The sequence below is a fragment of the Pipistrellus kuhlii genome, unplaced genomic scaffold (genome assembly GCF_014108245.1).
Source record: "Pipistrellus kuhlii isolate mPipKuh1 unplaced genomic scaffold, mPipKuh1.p scaffold_m20_p_6, whole genome shotgun sequence".
NCBI classification, from domain to species: domain Eukaryota; kingdom Metazoa; phylum Chordata; class Mammalia; order Chiroptera; family Vespertilionidae; genus Pipistrellus; species Pipistrellus kuhlii.
In genome coordinates this window covers 9,673,360-9,689,894 of record NW_023425562.1, presented here as the reverse complement: position 1 = coordinate 9,689,894, position 16,535 = coordinate 9,673,360, and positions in this window count along the sequence as shown.

The following is a 16,535-nucleotide window of genomic DNA, read 5'->3' as shown; positions in this document are numbered from 1 at the left end:
ACCTAGACAGAGACAAAGCCCCAACTATTAAAATTTCATTTTTCTATTGACAGTAAATGTAGAGGCAAAGGTATGGTTTCTCACTACTGGAACTCCTACTAATGCCCAGCAAATTGGGGAAGCAGAGACAAGGATTTTGATTGTGTTTCAATACTTTTCTAAGAAGGCCTTTGTGATTGCACCAAGAAGACAAATGCTGAGAATAGAGAGAGAAAAAAAAGTACATTTGTTTACAAATGTCAAACACCAAAGGCCTTCTATTTTGCTGTTACGGAGCATGATGGGGAATGATTGTCATTCAGTAATCCTGAAGAGACAGATTCGGGTCCAGTAACTTGACCTTGTGACTGCTTCTAGGAACAGAGTCTCAATTAGAGGGACAGGAAGATCTTATGAGCCTGAGCTTGATTGTTTTGTTTTTTTATTTTTATTTCTGTGCCTCCCCTTTCTTCCCCCTCCACACAAACACATACCCTGTACCTTCTCTGTTCCTCTTCCAGAAATGAGAGTAACCAGCCTTATTCAGCTACCAGGGCACATTCTGCTAAACAATAGATGCAAGTTAGAAACTCCAGGTAACATAAAGTCAGATGAGTTGCTCATTTTCCTTCTTTAATAACCAGATCTTTAATTTTGTGCTCTTCAGGACTGTCTGCTTACAGTGGAATTCATCATATAGTTTAGTTTTCTTATCTGACATTTTTATTCACTATTCCACTAGCTTCAATTCCTTCCATGCTTAGAATCCCTTTATAATTCAAATGGTAGCAGCCTGTTTTCAAAGGCTAATTATATTGGCAACTTAGAAGAAGGGGAGTTTTGTGTTTTCTAAAATATCCTCTCACTCCTCACTATCATCCCTCCCCACCAATTTCAGTCTGGATCTCAAGTAGGCACTTCCCTTCTGAATCTTAATTCTGAAGGAGTTGGTTTATTGCATGTGCATCACCCCATCAGCTGAACTCTCTGTTGCCCTCCTGTAATTAATTACTGTTTGTAAAGAGCTCAGAAGATGAATAGTGCTATATAAGAGCTAAGTATCATGATTTCATTGTCCTGTTTCAGTTCTTATTGGAATGAAGTATCATCATAATAATCAGCTTGTTGCATTTATAACTCATGAGGGGGACAGCCACAGTAATAATACCTTTACTAGTTCCATTTCTATCTGGAGAAGCCACTGAACTTGCAACGACCCCCTGGGATTATTCTCAGGCTTTACGCAGTGAGCATTTCTTAGAAAATCAACTCTTTGAACATAAATCAGGTAAGATATGAGGAGACAGGAAGGGTTTCAATTGTAAATTAAAACATGTATGGGATTTTCATTAAGTGTCTTAGGTTTCAAACAGGTTTAATTCAATGATGGTATGAATTGGGATAATCATTTAACTCTAATAAGCCAGCATTTTTACCTATAAAATGGAAATTAAAAACAACATCTAATTCAGCAGGTTATTATGCGGATCAAGTTAAGTAATATACCTGAAAGCATTTTGTGGCCTCAAAAAACTTTTTGTTTTATTTTTTTCTAAATACATTTTCATTGATTTTTTACAGAGAGGAAGGAAGAGAGCTAGAGAGCTAGAAATATTGATGGGAGAGAAACATCAACCAGTTGCCTCCTGCACATCCCTTACTGGGGATGTGCCAGCAACCAAAGTACATGTCTCTGACCAGAATCAAACCTGGGACCCTTCAGTCCTCAGGTCGACACTCCATCCACTGAGCAAAAACCTTTTTAAACCTTTTTATTATATTTACAGCTAAAATAATAGATTTAAATTTTTAGGAGGGAAAAAAACCAAATGTAGTGTGTACCCTAAGAAATGCAAAATAAGCTACCTGAGATTTATTTTTATAGAGATAAGGTTATAAAAATGGTAAGAAATAGAGAAGAAAGAAAGCACAGACAGAAATTAGGAAGGTGGGAGAAATATCACTTCTGCAGGAAAGAGAATAAATACTGGACAGTGTTAAAGTCTTAAAGCTGGTGATGACAGCAGTTTTTCTTCTTTCCTTCACAAGTAAGTTCCATATTTGGTTGACTGGCAGAAATAAAAGCAGGATAGCACTGTAATTGAAAGTGTGGGTTTTGAACTCAGAATTCCTCTATTCAAACACCTTCATTTATCAGAAGTGTAAGAGTTATCTTTTCTTAATATCTCATTATCCTATGTTCTGGCTTCTATTGATATTAAGAAATCACCTGTCACTCCTGTTCTTTTGAAGGTAATCATTCTCTCTCTCTCTCTCCCCTCTTTGTCTTTATAGCTTTCTCAGATTGGCCTTTTGTCTTAGTGCTCTGTGGTTTTACCAGGCAATGTTGGTGAGGGGATTTCTTATAATGTACTAGAGTCCCAGTGCTTGAATTCATGCACCTTGAAAGGAACTGTGAGCTGTGAAGCTGTGGTTGGCACAGGAGTAGGTTTTAGACCATCCTCCATGCCCCTCCTGGCGCCTCCCACCACGGCCCCAGGTCCCCTGTCTGCTGGCAGCCTCTGCTCCAGCCACAGTCACTTCCACATGCTGATAGCACCAGCCCTGCTTGTACCCACTGACAGCACAGAGCGATTGGGGCTGGCATTGTCAGGAGGTGTAAGTGGAAGCTGCTGCCCTGATCACCCCTCAGGAGCAGGAGGATGTGGCCAAGCTCTCAGGGGCAATCTGGACCAGCCACTGCCACTCACACCCACTGACAGCAAGCACCAAGTAATTGGGGCTGGTATCGAACACCTGCAGCAGGTATGAGCAAGGCTGACACCTGCAACAGGTGCAAATGCTAGGTGGGACCTGGCACATGGGAGCAAAGAATTGTCAGTAACCACCAGAGGCTCACCCCGATGACAGCAACCAGTGCTCTGTCTTGGTCTGGTGCCCCTACTCACCTGTTCCACCATCCTACCATGGACCAACACTCGCCATGTTCTGCACATGCCCCTGGTGGTCAGCACATGTCATAGTGACCAGTTATTCCATCATTTGGTCTATTTGCATATTAGCATTTTATTATATAGGATGTGCTTGATGTTCTTTTGCTTTCTTTCATTTGTAAATTGCTATATTTCATCATTGCTAAGAATTCCTTACTTGCTTGTGAACTCATATTATAAATGCATTAAGGATATGGTAAGGTAAAGAATAGATAGATGGATGGATGGATGGGCAGATAGATAGATGGATAATGTAGATAGATTCTTAGGGTCTTAATTGTTTGGGGCTATGTGCCTCATTACTGTATATAAACTTTGAAGCTGTCCTGCTCTATGTCCAAGCTAAATCTCATCTGCCAAGACACATCATAATCTGAAATTCCTAGTAGACAGAGAAACCCAGGTAGCTGTGAGCATTGTATCTTTCTGACTCTGATTTCACCTTTTCCTCATATCTCTCTGTCAAGACTTTGGATAAATCAGAAGTACTTCCTTTTTAAGGAAAAAATCTGAACTTAATCAACTGTTTAAGAAATGAGGGTGTGTTTTCTACCTGGAGACTGAGAGAGATCCTTCAACCCTGTTGAAGACTACCCCAACATTTTGTGTGACTTTTATTACATAATATCTTCTCACTGAATTTTTAAAATCCTATCTATATTATGGGGGAGAGAACTAAAAATCTCTAAGTCTTTACTTTTTAGTCACGTGAATCCTATTTATCAAGATAAAGTCTTTAGAGAAACATCACACATGCAAATCTTCTTACAGGATACTCCACTGCTCAAAAGGCCATGTGAGATAATGTAAGTTTAGTGGGAACCTTCCTATCAGCCAGTGTACAAAGGTCATGATGCTAGTGTTCATCTACTAGCTACCGGTCCAAAGATGCAACCTCAGGACAAGTATCCCAGACTCTGCCCCTGGATCAGTGTTGCACCAGGCGTTTCTAAATGCAGTAGAAACAAGTTATGTGACAAAAGGCACTGGGAACATGATGTTCCAAATGTTAAGGTGAAAGGCCTCACCTTGCAATGGATGTTATTACAGATAGAATTTTAGGCTCAAATTTTTATTTGGGTGCAGGCATTCTGCAACTGGATATTTCCTATCTCAGCAATGTACACTCACATATATCAGTAAGCAACAACTTCAAATGATTTATAATGTTAAGACTAACTTCATCTTGGAAATAACCATTATGAGAGGCTAATAGAGTGATAACTGGTACCAAGTAGATGTCAGACTCAATATAGATCATAAATGAATTTAGAACCTTATATACTTCTCTCTCCTATTAAAGAAAATGTAATCCATACAGAAACTCTCATACTGACTTCCAGGCTATTTTTTTTTTTGCTCCTATCCTGGACTGTTTTGTCTACTGAACATGTTAATTGTTTTTTGTTTTGTTTTGTTTTTTGTTTTTGTTTTTATTTGTTGTTTTTTTAAATTTATTTCAGAGAGAAAGGGAAAGGAAGTGAGGGATAGAAATATCAATGTTGAGAGACATTCAGGCATGTGCTACCCCTTGCATGCTTCATGCTGAGGATTGAGCCCACAACCTGGGCATGTGCCCTGACCAAGAATTGAAAGGTAACCTCCTAGGTCATAGATTAACACTCAGCCACTGAGCCACGCCAACTGGGCTGAACATGTCAAATTGTATTGCTATTCTGAGACCTCTCCAGTGAGTTGCAATTTGGAATTTTGCTGTTATAGTTTGGGAGGAAGTCTATAAATTCCACAAAGTACCATCTGACAATCACCATCCCACCACTCCAGAGCAAGTAAGGAGGCACTGGCGAGGCCCTTTGTAGTCTCTTCTAAGAAAACAGGCATTATTATGTAATTATGGTGTCTCTCAGACCCTATCACTTCAAAGCTCAGCCATGGGGCTGAGTGCAATTTCTGCACTTTTCAGAATATCACATGGGAGCAAAATCAAAGTTTGCATATATGTCTCTCAGACTGATAATGGGTAGAGGGAGACAAGAGATGAGAATGGATATCTATAGTCTGTAGTCTCAAGCTTTGCCTAGAAATTGAATATCCTGAAGTTCATGTGAACACATTTTTGCATTTGTTCACTATGCTCTTTATAGGTCAGCCTTATTAATCTCACCAAATCTCAGTTTTCTAATTTAAAAAAGGAAAGAATAGCTTGGCTGGCATAGTTCAGAGGTTGAGTGTCAATCTATAAACCAGGACATCATGGTTTGATTCCCAGTTTGATTAACAGTTGATAACATATTTTTGAAAATCAATTGCATTTTAATAAACATAACATTTATAATTATTTACAGTGTGGATATACAGTTTTGGGACACCCTATATATATTATAGATACATACCAGGATAGAGTATCTGGCTTGTAATTTGTGCTTAACAAGTAACAGTAATAACATTAATAATCATCATTATATAGCAAATGTAGTCATAATACTAAGCAGGGGAGACAGAGAAAAACCAAATGATTGGGATAAGAGGGAAAAAAGTAGAGAGGAAGTAAGATAAGAAGGAAAAGATGGCACTGTGTAAAAACAAAGGAAATGGGCTTTATGAGTATTCTTGTAAAGAGGAAGAAGGAAGAAGAAAGATCACCACATGCATTCATCTCCAGCAGTGAAACACATAATTTCATGAAAAGATCTGTGGGAAACAGTGACACCAGAGATAAGATCAGAGGCCTGGGGAGGTGTCATATCATGGGGACCCTGAATATTAATTCTATTGAATATACCAAGGAACTTATTTGCTGTAATTCTAAATCCAGAACCCAAGAAATTTGATATGAGCATTAGATAAGAAGATAAATTGAATTTATTTTAGAGACGGTGTCAGACTAAAAAGGACCATTACCTTTCAGAGAACTTGTGATGATTCCACTGAACAGGCCAAGGCTAAAGACCATATTCACTCACTTGAGGATAAAGCAGTGCCTATAGGCACTTTTTATTTAAGAACTGAGATGAGTTATAGCTGCACAGAGAACATCTAAAGATCAGCTGCTGATGGAGCTCAGGAAATCATTTAAGTGAAAGGTATAATCATGTAAAAGATTTTAGGTCCAGAGAATAAGAACCATTTGTAAAGAGAACCTTGGATAGCTTCTGAGGACAAAAGAACCCATCTATCTGAATGGCAGGAAAAAATGAAATAATGAAAGAGAACCAAGGTCAAGAGATAGACTTCAGGACTCTTGATGGGAGGAGAATAAAACCATGGAGTGAGTGGCATCTGCTCAAATTAATGCAGGGAAATTTCTTAAAGTCTTATTAACATTCACTTGCTCCTTCATTTAAGGGGCAACATTAAGCTTCAAATGGGTCCTGGGTTCTCTGATAATTTATAGGAATGCAAACTCCACCCCCCCCCCATTGTCAAATAACAAATAAATAAATAAGATAGTTCCTGCATTTAAGAACCTCACAGTTCAGTAATAACATGCTACTATAAATAGCTGATAAGAAATTCAGAAAATATGAGGGGGGCTAATAAGGATGGCATCCAGGTTATGAAGAAAAAGAAGGGAGAGAAGGCAAAGCTGTAAGAGACAAATAAATGTAAGAACTTGTAGAGAGCAGGCAATGGAAGGAGAGCCCCCTTCTTTTCTCCCCAAAAGCAAGTTGGTCTGAAGTTTAAGGATGAGATAGATAATAAGGGAGAACATTCATAGCAGGTACAAAGAAAGTAAAAGCAATTGTACTAAAGTAGATGGTCCAGGCACCAGAAAGAGGAAGTGGAGAGAAATGGGTGACAATACAGCAGACAGCACACATGGCAGGAAGAGGTAGCAATACAGGATTTACGATGGCTTACTGACAGTCTACATAACTGAATATGATTGCCAATTAATTAATGAAACTGAGTGGACCAGGACAGCTGATATCTGTGACAGATAAAGAGTGTAAGGAGCTTTCCCTTAAAAGCAGCAGAATGTTTGGGGACAATATCTTATGTAGCTCAGACACAATGATCTCATGCACCACACAGTCTGGAATGGGTGACCTCTGGGTCGATGAGAAAGATAACTTAATGGTGAGAATATAAACAGTGAAGTCAGCTTGTCAAGTTTCACATTCTAGCCGTGCCACTGACTAGCTGTGTGATCAGGGCCAAGCTACTTAACCCCTTGTTTTCACTTTTCTCAGATATAAAATGTGGGAAATAGTCCTTCAAAAACACTTAGATTTAATGTTGGGGGTGTGTATCATAGAAGTATCCACTTGAAAGCTGTATGATCTTATTAATCAATATCACCTCAATATAAAGAATTAGATGTTATATGAAGAGTAAAAATGCTTTTCATTCAGTAAACCCTCCAAAAATGTCAGCTATTAGTTTTATATTTGTATTATCATAAGTTATTGATTCTGAGTCATAACAATGCCAACAAGGATGGAGCCTTTCACACCAATATATGCTGCTTCTCTAAAGTATTGACAATACTTTCCTGTGGCCAATGGAATCTTTTTTTATATATAAATATATTTTATTGATTTTTTACAGAGAGGAAGAGAGAGGGATAGAAGAGTTAGAAACATTGATGAGAAAGAGAATCATTGATCACCTGCCTCTTGCACACCCCCCACCAGGGATGTGCCCGCAACCAAGGCACATGCCTTTGACCGGAATTGAACCTGGGTCCCCTCAGTCCGCAGGCCAACTCTCTATCTACTGAGCCAAACTGGTTTCAGCGCCAATGGAATCTTAATTTCCCAGAATCCTTTATTCAAAAGATAATGTCCAAAAGCAGGATAAGAGTCATGTTAGAGAATGTGTGCTAGCCCAGAAACTTCTCTGATGATGTACATACAGATCTCCTTTGGCTAGAAATGGCGTATGAAATCTCCTTAGCTGTAAAGGATATTGGGACAGCAAGTATTTGGCATTTTAAGTACCATTTTGGAAGACACACTGTCACTAAGGAGGAAAAAATAAAAGAATGATTTTTGAATTGAGGAGCAACAATATCTGTATGATTTTGCAATTCTATATAATAAAAGCCTAGGTGGCGACGAGCAACATTGTTTTCACAAGATGGCTGACACAAGTTGGCTAGCAGGGGAGGTCAGATGTGGGCAATCAGGCCAGAGAGGAGGGGTGCAGTTTGGGATGAACAAGCCTGCAGGGTGGGACAATTAGGGACTATCAGGCCAGCAGGGGAGGAGAGTTGGGGGTGACCAAGCTGGCCGGAGAGCAGTTAGGTGTCAATCAGGCTGGCAGGGGAGCAGTTAGGTGATGATAAGGCTGTCAGGAAGAAGTGGTTAAGAGCAATCAGGCAAGCAGTCAGGTGAGCAGTTAGGAGCCAGCAGTCCCAGATTGTGAGAGGGATATCCTAAACCAGCAGTCGGATATCCCCCAAGGGGTCCCAGATTGGAGAGGGTACAGACCAGGCTGAGGAACACCCCCCTCCCCCCATGAATGAAGATTATGCACCAGGCCTCTAGTATAAAATAAAATCTGATAAGATGTGTACCACAGTCTGTTCATTTGAGTGTCATTTTGTGCACCAAAGGGTTTTTATGGGTTTCATTCCTGGTCAGGTCACATGTCCAAGTTTTGAGTTCAATCCTCTTGTGGGAGGCAACAGATTGATGTTTCACTCTCACATATATGTTTCTCTCTCCTCTCTCTAAAAAATATAAATAAAAATAACATATCCTCAGTTGAGGATTATTTTTTAAAATTGAAAGTATGTTTAAATAAATTTCTGTTGAATTTGAAAGAAACTTGCAAAGGTAAGATATTAAAAATCAGGAAATATTTCAAGCTATAGAAATATTAGATGAAGAGCATAGATGAAACATAGGTGAGGGAGAAAACAGAATATGATGAGTGCAATTTGTGCAGACAGGGTAAAGATTAAAAAGGAAAAAAAGGAATAAGGAAAAAAAAAAGAATGAGCAAAGCGTCTCTCTTTGAAAAGCATAGAGAATGCAATAATAATAGAACAAAGGATGGTTGGATTTGAGATAAACAATCACCAGGTCAAAATATTGCTAAAATTATTTCTTTATGGTAGAAATAATAGGGCTATATTAAAAAGGATAAAATTAATAAGTTATAAAAGAAAATATATCTAATAATTTTAATATCACCATAAAAATAAAATACGTTGATGAAGGACAAGTGTTGCTGATTTGATGACATTGAAAGAATATAGAAAATATATTGAATTCTTCTTTGCAGTTGCATGTGGTAGAAAATAGAATGACCAGATCGTTAAAATAAATAGATTAACAATTAAATTTCAGAGCAGAGAGCATGTTAGAGATTGGAAACAACAAATACTTATAAAATTTCTGGGTACATTAAGAAGGCCTAGCAGTAAGCCAAAAAGAGGTATAAATTATTCTATTGGTCCCAAGATATATCATGGAAGACAATAACAGAGGGGAGAATTGTGGGTATTTACTTGTAAAAGACATTTTTTATTTGAATAGATAATTTTCTCATTAAAATAGTATAAATATTTTATGTGTCAAGTGAACTGGTGTAAAATGTTTCATGCCATGACCAGTAGTTGGCTCAGAAAAATATGAAGTCACAAGAAGAATGAGCTAGAGATTGCCATGGTGTGTTACTTAAGACATATATATTCAGATTTATGATTGTAAAGTCTTCTGCTAGGCACATAGCTAGAGGATCAAAAGATAAATAAGATCCTGGACTCAAAGCAGGCTTACAGTCTGAGAGACAGACAGGTTTATACTCAAATAATACCAGATATGAGCTCTGGGGGAAAGGGGTACATCAGGAACTATGCATAAATTTTCTAAACTCTTTGTTTCAGGTTGACACATTTAGTTTGTAGTGTAGCAGGCCCTTTTTATATCCCATACCTACAAGTGGCGCGATCATCATTAGAAAATGGTACCTGGAGGGGTTTAGGACAGCAGGCATGATATGTAAAAATAAGCCCTTTATGCCACCCTGAACATTCCATGGGACTTTTTACTTAATGTGTGTTCTGTAAACTTGTTTAGAAAAGAATACTACATTTGAAAAAGTTACAGTAAAAACATTTAAAAAGAAAGAATGTGATATTAGCTAGAACCAGCTGTGTGGTTTGTGCATAAGACATTAGAATGGGGATAGGAGATATATTTCTCAACTTGGGCACTATTGACATTTTGAACTGGATAATTCTTTATTGTGGGGCTCCCTGGTCTTTACATATTAGATTTCAGTAGCACCCCCCCCCCCAATTTTTGACAACCAAAAATATCTCCACAAATTACCAAATGTCCTTTGGGTGCAAAATTTCTCCCATTTGAGAATCACTGGGGTAGGGAAAAGAAACTACCATGTGTAATAATGATAAACTGAAGTAAAGAGAAGGAGTTGGGGGGAAGCAGCACACCATTATAGCAAAATTAATAGAAAAGAGGGGAAATGAAGAGAGAAACAAGAGAAAGAGGAAGAAGAAAGAAGGAAAGAGAGGAGGTAATATGTATTACAGTAGTCTTTCAGAGCAAAGATATGGCTTTAGGTGAAATATAGTATGTGTGGTAAATGAATACCCCTTTATTTTTTTAAATATAAAGTTGTAAAGAATAACAGAAATAAAAATTGATGGATAAAGCATAAAAATACATAAATATTATATAATATCATTATGTGTGGTAAGAATGGAATTTGACTCCTTTAAAATATTTATATTATGACTCCCACCACTAGGTTTAGTATAGATCATAAAGGGAACATTTCCTATGTAAGGCCAAAGAGACACTGGGGTAAATTCAGAAAATGCAATATGGACCCCCAATAGAATCAAAAGGCAAATCATACATTTCAGTTATTTAATATATTGTGTTTTAACTTGAAGAGAGGACAATACTTAAGATTCCCTTTGTCATTGATAAAATGGACATGTTTTCTGCAATAAAAATAACACTTAAAAAAGTAATGTTTTCAGAGTTGAAGGAAGCAGAAGAAATTGGACAAAGCAGAGATACCATATCTAACCAAAAGAAGTTCAATGGCAGGAGAGATTGTGCTTGCCCATTAAATTTTTTAAATTGTTGTTGTCTTTTGTTTTTTGTTTTGTTTTGTTTTTAGAGAGAGAGGAAAGGAGGGGGGGGGAGAAAGAGAGATAAACATTGGTGTGAAAGGGAAACATGGATCAGCTGCCTCCTGAACCCCTCGCCTCTATGGAGGATGGTGACCTTATTGGCTCACATTGAACTGGCAAACTTGCAGAGCCTGGGATAACACCCAAACAATTGAGCACACTAGCCAGGGCTGTGCTTGCCCATTAGAAGTTAAATCCATATTTAGTCTCTGAATGACCCTGCCTTTAAAAAAGATAGTCCTAACATCAACTAGCATAAAAAGAAAGTGATCAAGTTATTAGTAGGAAGAAAGGCTTTATATTTCTCACTAACCCAGAAAAGGGAGAAGGGTAATTTTTGAGACAGTTTATCTGAGAATCACTTATGCATATACGTGAGTATGTATTACAGGAAGGAGCCAGAATGGAGAACTATTATTGCAAAACTATAGGTGAAATAGGTAAGGGGAAGCAGAGATTTTGACAGTATTAGGTTATAAGAAATTTATATGCAATGCCTGTGGAAGTTTTGTTGGTTTTGTTTGATGAGAGAAGAACTGTAAATATGAATAATATGTAAATATATTTTATGACAAAAATAAACATATGAGGGTGAAATGAGAGAAAGGATGTGGAAGTGTGCTGAATAAGTTAAATGCATGATTTAAAAAAATGTACCATGATCTGAAACCCTAAATTCTCTCTTGAACTACTGAAATACTATTTTTCACACTTTTGAGAAATATATGACACATGCATGTATTCCAAAAGGCAGGTAGAGACAAGAATAACAAGGCCTACAGAGGTCCAGTGAGCCCCTCTGTTGCACAGGGTCACACAGTAGGCACAAAAGAAGTGAAATATATGAACATGTTTCCTTATCCATAATGCAGAAAGAATCTCATTAAAATAAAATAAAATTAGAATGAGAAATTAAGTTGTGTTTTGGATCAGCCCATATTTTGTCACATGGAAATAACTGGCTATTTAGAATTTGAGTATAATGTGAATCTAGTCTAGAGACCACTCAAAGAGTTATGTGAAAATAGTAATTATTAAAAATTACAAACAACTATGTGTTTTCATAGCTCCCAGTGTGGCTAAACAGAAGACATTGTAATTAGAAAGTTCTAAAGTGAACCAGGGATCTTGAAACAGGGAGCAAAAAAACCATTAGACCATTAGAGCTATATTTAGACTAGCATTGGTGAATATGGATTAGGTGTCTTTGTAGTTTATATAAAACCAATTCTACCTATTACCTTTCTATCTGTCTGTCTATCTTTCTATCTATCTATCTATCTATCTATCTATCTATCATCTATCTATCTATCATCTATCTATCTATCTTCTACCTTATTTTGGAAGTAGTATATCAAAATTAAACAGTGAAAACAACTCAGATTTGAACATCAAAATGTAATTCCAGTCATTCTAAGAACTTGGCATATTAGTGGACTCAACCACAATGTTGAACTAATGAGAAAAATCAAATAAGGAAGTGTCATATAGTCCTGTTTTTCTGTCTCCTATCTCAATGTATTAGCTTCTTACCAGTTTTATTTACATTTGTGCTACATTTACTGTAAACCCCAATGCTAGCCTTAACATTCTTTCTGTCCCTTCTTCCTGGGCAAAGACAAGGAGAATTTCCCTCTGGACCCAGGGATATAGCATCTTGTTATATTGTTATATTATCCCTTGGCCTCACTCCAGATTCAGCACAGAAAAAAACTTTCAAAGAGACTACTCTCTGCATATAAGGGGTGGAGCATACAGTTCATGATCAAATTGGAATTTCAGTTGGTGCATTACAGTGGATTTTGAAGTATGCTTTGGACTGAGCAGAGCATCCCTGGCTGTCTTCAACACATTGAGTAATCACACCATTGCTCAAGTGGTTAAATTATTTTAAACCTTAAAAAAAAAGTACCTTCTCCCCTTTCTGCAGGTTTTCCTATGAACAATCTCCATTGAAACGACTCCCAATTTAAAGAAAACTAAAGCATTCCTCACCACTGACAAGGAAAATGGCTCTTTTTGGCCAGATCTAGAAACGAGCTTCCTTAAGTACATTGCACCTTTAAAAGCTGACATTATTGCCGCCAAGCCTGAATGGTACCTTGTCAGCATGGAAATCCAGACTGGGCCAAGTTGTCATTTCTGACAGGTCAGTGTAATGAGCGAAAGAATGCTGAGTTTGTCTAAAAATTTTCACTTGAATCAGCAGGGTAGAGCTGTTTGGGGCGATAACAGCCCTATGTATGTGACTCATTAAATGTGTCACATTATCAAATGTTGTGACCCACTCTATCGCAGCCACCACATTTATACTGTTTCCTCCTCCCAAATTTCCTCTGAAAGTCTTTATATTTCTGATTTGAAAGGAGTATGGATGGCCCAGCTTTGAGGCTCTGGGCAGCCATGTGTGAGTAGTGAGTGCCAAGCATTCGGTTACTCCTTTGAAAACACTCAGTGAAACATCACAATCTAACTCTATGATAACTTCTTGTTGGGCAACTCCGTCCCCATTTCCTGGGATTTCTCTAGTGAAATCTTTGCCGTCATGAAAATAGAGATATATAATAAATAAGGGGGTAGGGAGAAACACACACAAGAATTAGGTAACATTGACATCGATGACCCTTCTGAGTAACTTGGTGACATTCAATGGCCAGGGTCCTCCCTTACCTGTGCCAAGGAGCCTGCACACAGATTTGCCATTAGGACGGGAAGTACCAATGCAGTGATGTGAGATCACCTGGCTCCAGACTTCAAAGCTTGAAAGTCCCTTCCACCTCAGCAGCCAGCCGTGGTGCCCTCTCTTTAATCAGATGCACCAAACAACAGAAAACATTTTCCCTCTGCTTCAGAAAAATTCACTTAATGTTCATGACTAATTAAATTCTCACTCTAGTCATGATTAATGTAACAAATAATTACAGCTTAGATCTAATATAGATACAACTAATTGTTCTGCCCACAGTGCATCGTGACTAACAATTAAACACAGCTTTTAAAGCAAAAGTTGAGATCTAAGGAATGACCTTCACTTGGCTTTGCTCTCAGCCACTGCAGGAAATGCCTATTGCTTCTAGTATTTCCCTTTTCACTTCTTTGATGGTGGCAAAACGTTTTATTTGTTTATTTGTGTACATTTCTTTTTCATTAGGTGTTAAGGAAGCTCTACTGCTTCACACATTTATGCCAATCTGTGGGATGTTGGAGGTCATGAGCAGACCAATGGGAGAGAGAAATAGAGCGAAGTTGTACTGACTAAACTTTCCCCAAGGACCAAGTGCGAAAGTGCCCTCCAAATTGCCCAAGTAAAAAGTAATGAGAATCAGACCACGCTAACTGCAAGATCTATAGGAACTAGATAGACCATATGTGGTTGGCAAACAGTGGCTTTCAAGCCACATCTAGCTCTTTGGCCTCTTGAATGTTCTAACACCACTTCTTCAAAATAAACTCGCCCAGGCCCAAAACCGACTTCTGCACACGGGCCACAAAGTTTCAGTCAAACTGTATGTGAACACCAGCACGTGGAAGAGCCACACTCAAGGGACCAAAGAGTTGCCTGTGGCTCGCAAGCCGCGGTTTGCTGACCACTGAGATAGGCCATCATGTTCTATCCTCAGATTTGTTTACTGATCTTTAGCAGCTATGACTAGTCCAGGACCTGGCTCATGTATCTGTGTGCTCTGGTGACTCCAAATACCATCCCAGTAGAAAATGTTCTTTTTAATATATATATATATTTTAATTGATGTCAGAGAGGAAGGGACAGATAGAAACATCAATTGAGAGAGAATCATTGCCTGGTTGCCTCCTGCAGGCCCCACACTGGGGACTGAGCCCACAACCCAGGCATGCCCTGACTGCGAATTGAACTGTGACCTCCTGGTTCATAGGTTGATGCTCAACCACTGAGCAACACTGCTGGATAAAAACGTTCTTTATTCTGCAGGCCTGAAGCAGATGCACTGCTGCTAAATTGAGGGAGGCATGTAAAGGTGGTATCTGGAAATACATTCCCAACCAGAGGAAACATTCATAAAAACTCTTGGGGATTCTCACAACTATAAATAAAAAAAAGTTCTCTGTCTGGGTTGGCATGACTCAGTGGTTGAGCATAGACCTATGAACCAGGAGGTCTGGGTTTGATTCCTGGTCAGGGCACATGCCCGGGTTGTGGGCTTGATATCCAGTTTAGGGCCAACGGTCAAAGATTCTCCCTCATCATTGATGTTTCTATCTCACTCTCCTTCTCCATTCCTCTTTGAAATCAATAAAAATGTATTTTAAAAAATGTTCCCAGTTTTATTAAACATCTGATGAAATAAAGAATTGATAACATATTCATATACCCCATCTGCCTTGGCAAATAATAGACACATTGAACTCTCTACTGAAGAATTTGCTTACACAGTTAGTACATAGAGTCATGTCTCTTAGCAACTACTTTTTCTTCTGCCACAATAGCAAAATACTTTTTCTTGATTGGGGCATAGTTAAACATAAGCTGTCTACATGAACTAAAACTCAATTACAATGCCCAAAGAATGAGACTTTGGGTTAGTTTAACATTCAAATGTAACTATGCTTCAAATGGAATTTTTTTCCTTTGCTCTTTTAAATATTTCTAAAATATTCAAGGCCATTTTTCTGACAGCAAAATCTAGTAGACAAACAGAGTATTATATTACTGTTTAAGGAATTAACAATATTTTAAATAAATTTGGGGGCTAGAAGAGGAATATTTTGTTTGCACAGCTTAAATAATTATTATGATGTGATTCTTCTCAATGCATTCATAACTATGTAATAATAACATTTATTGAATGTCTGCCATGTGACCAGATTTGGGCTAGTGATAGTGGGTCAATCGTTCCTACATTTCTGACCTCCACTGAATAAAGTGCACTCAATTCTAGAGAATATTTAGTTAAATTAAATTTTCACTTAGGCAGGCTAAAGTTACAAAACCACAGCACAAAGCTAACACTGCAGACCTCTTTCTTCTTTCACAATCCCCCTAGTGTTCTGTCTACCATACCAAACTTTACAATATCATGTTTTTTTTTTTTTTTTTTTTGTTTTGTTTTTTTTCTCAGTCAATAAGTTTAGGTTTAGTTCCATCAAAGATTCTAGTAAAATTCTGTTCCCATTAAGGGATAGTTTTGGAGCAACAATCAAAAGTTAAATCTAAGCAGTACAAGAGATACTGCCAGTCAGATAAGATGATGTGTGAGTTCTAGAATCTGGAATTTCCTGATTCATTCTTCCTGATGAATTCCATGTTTTTGATGAAATAAAGGAGTACTACTCCAATTAGTTTCCTAGTCTCCCATTTTCTTTAGGATTCAAATCCTAGTTTGTTCTACTTAATTTTATCATCCTTAAGCTGCATTAATTCATGTCAAGTTTGAAGAATGTAATACGTGATTTAAATGAACATTATCAAGCTTCCAGCAGTCTGTGAACTCAATGAGAGCCCATGTGTCTGGTAGTCATAAGAGATACAACCGAGCATCTGTAAT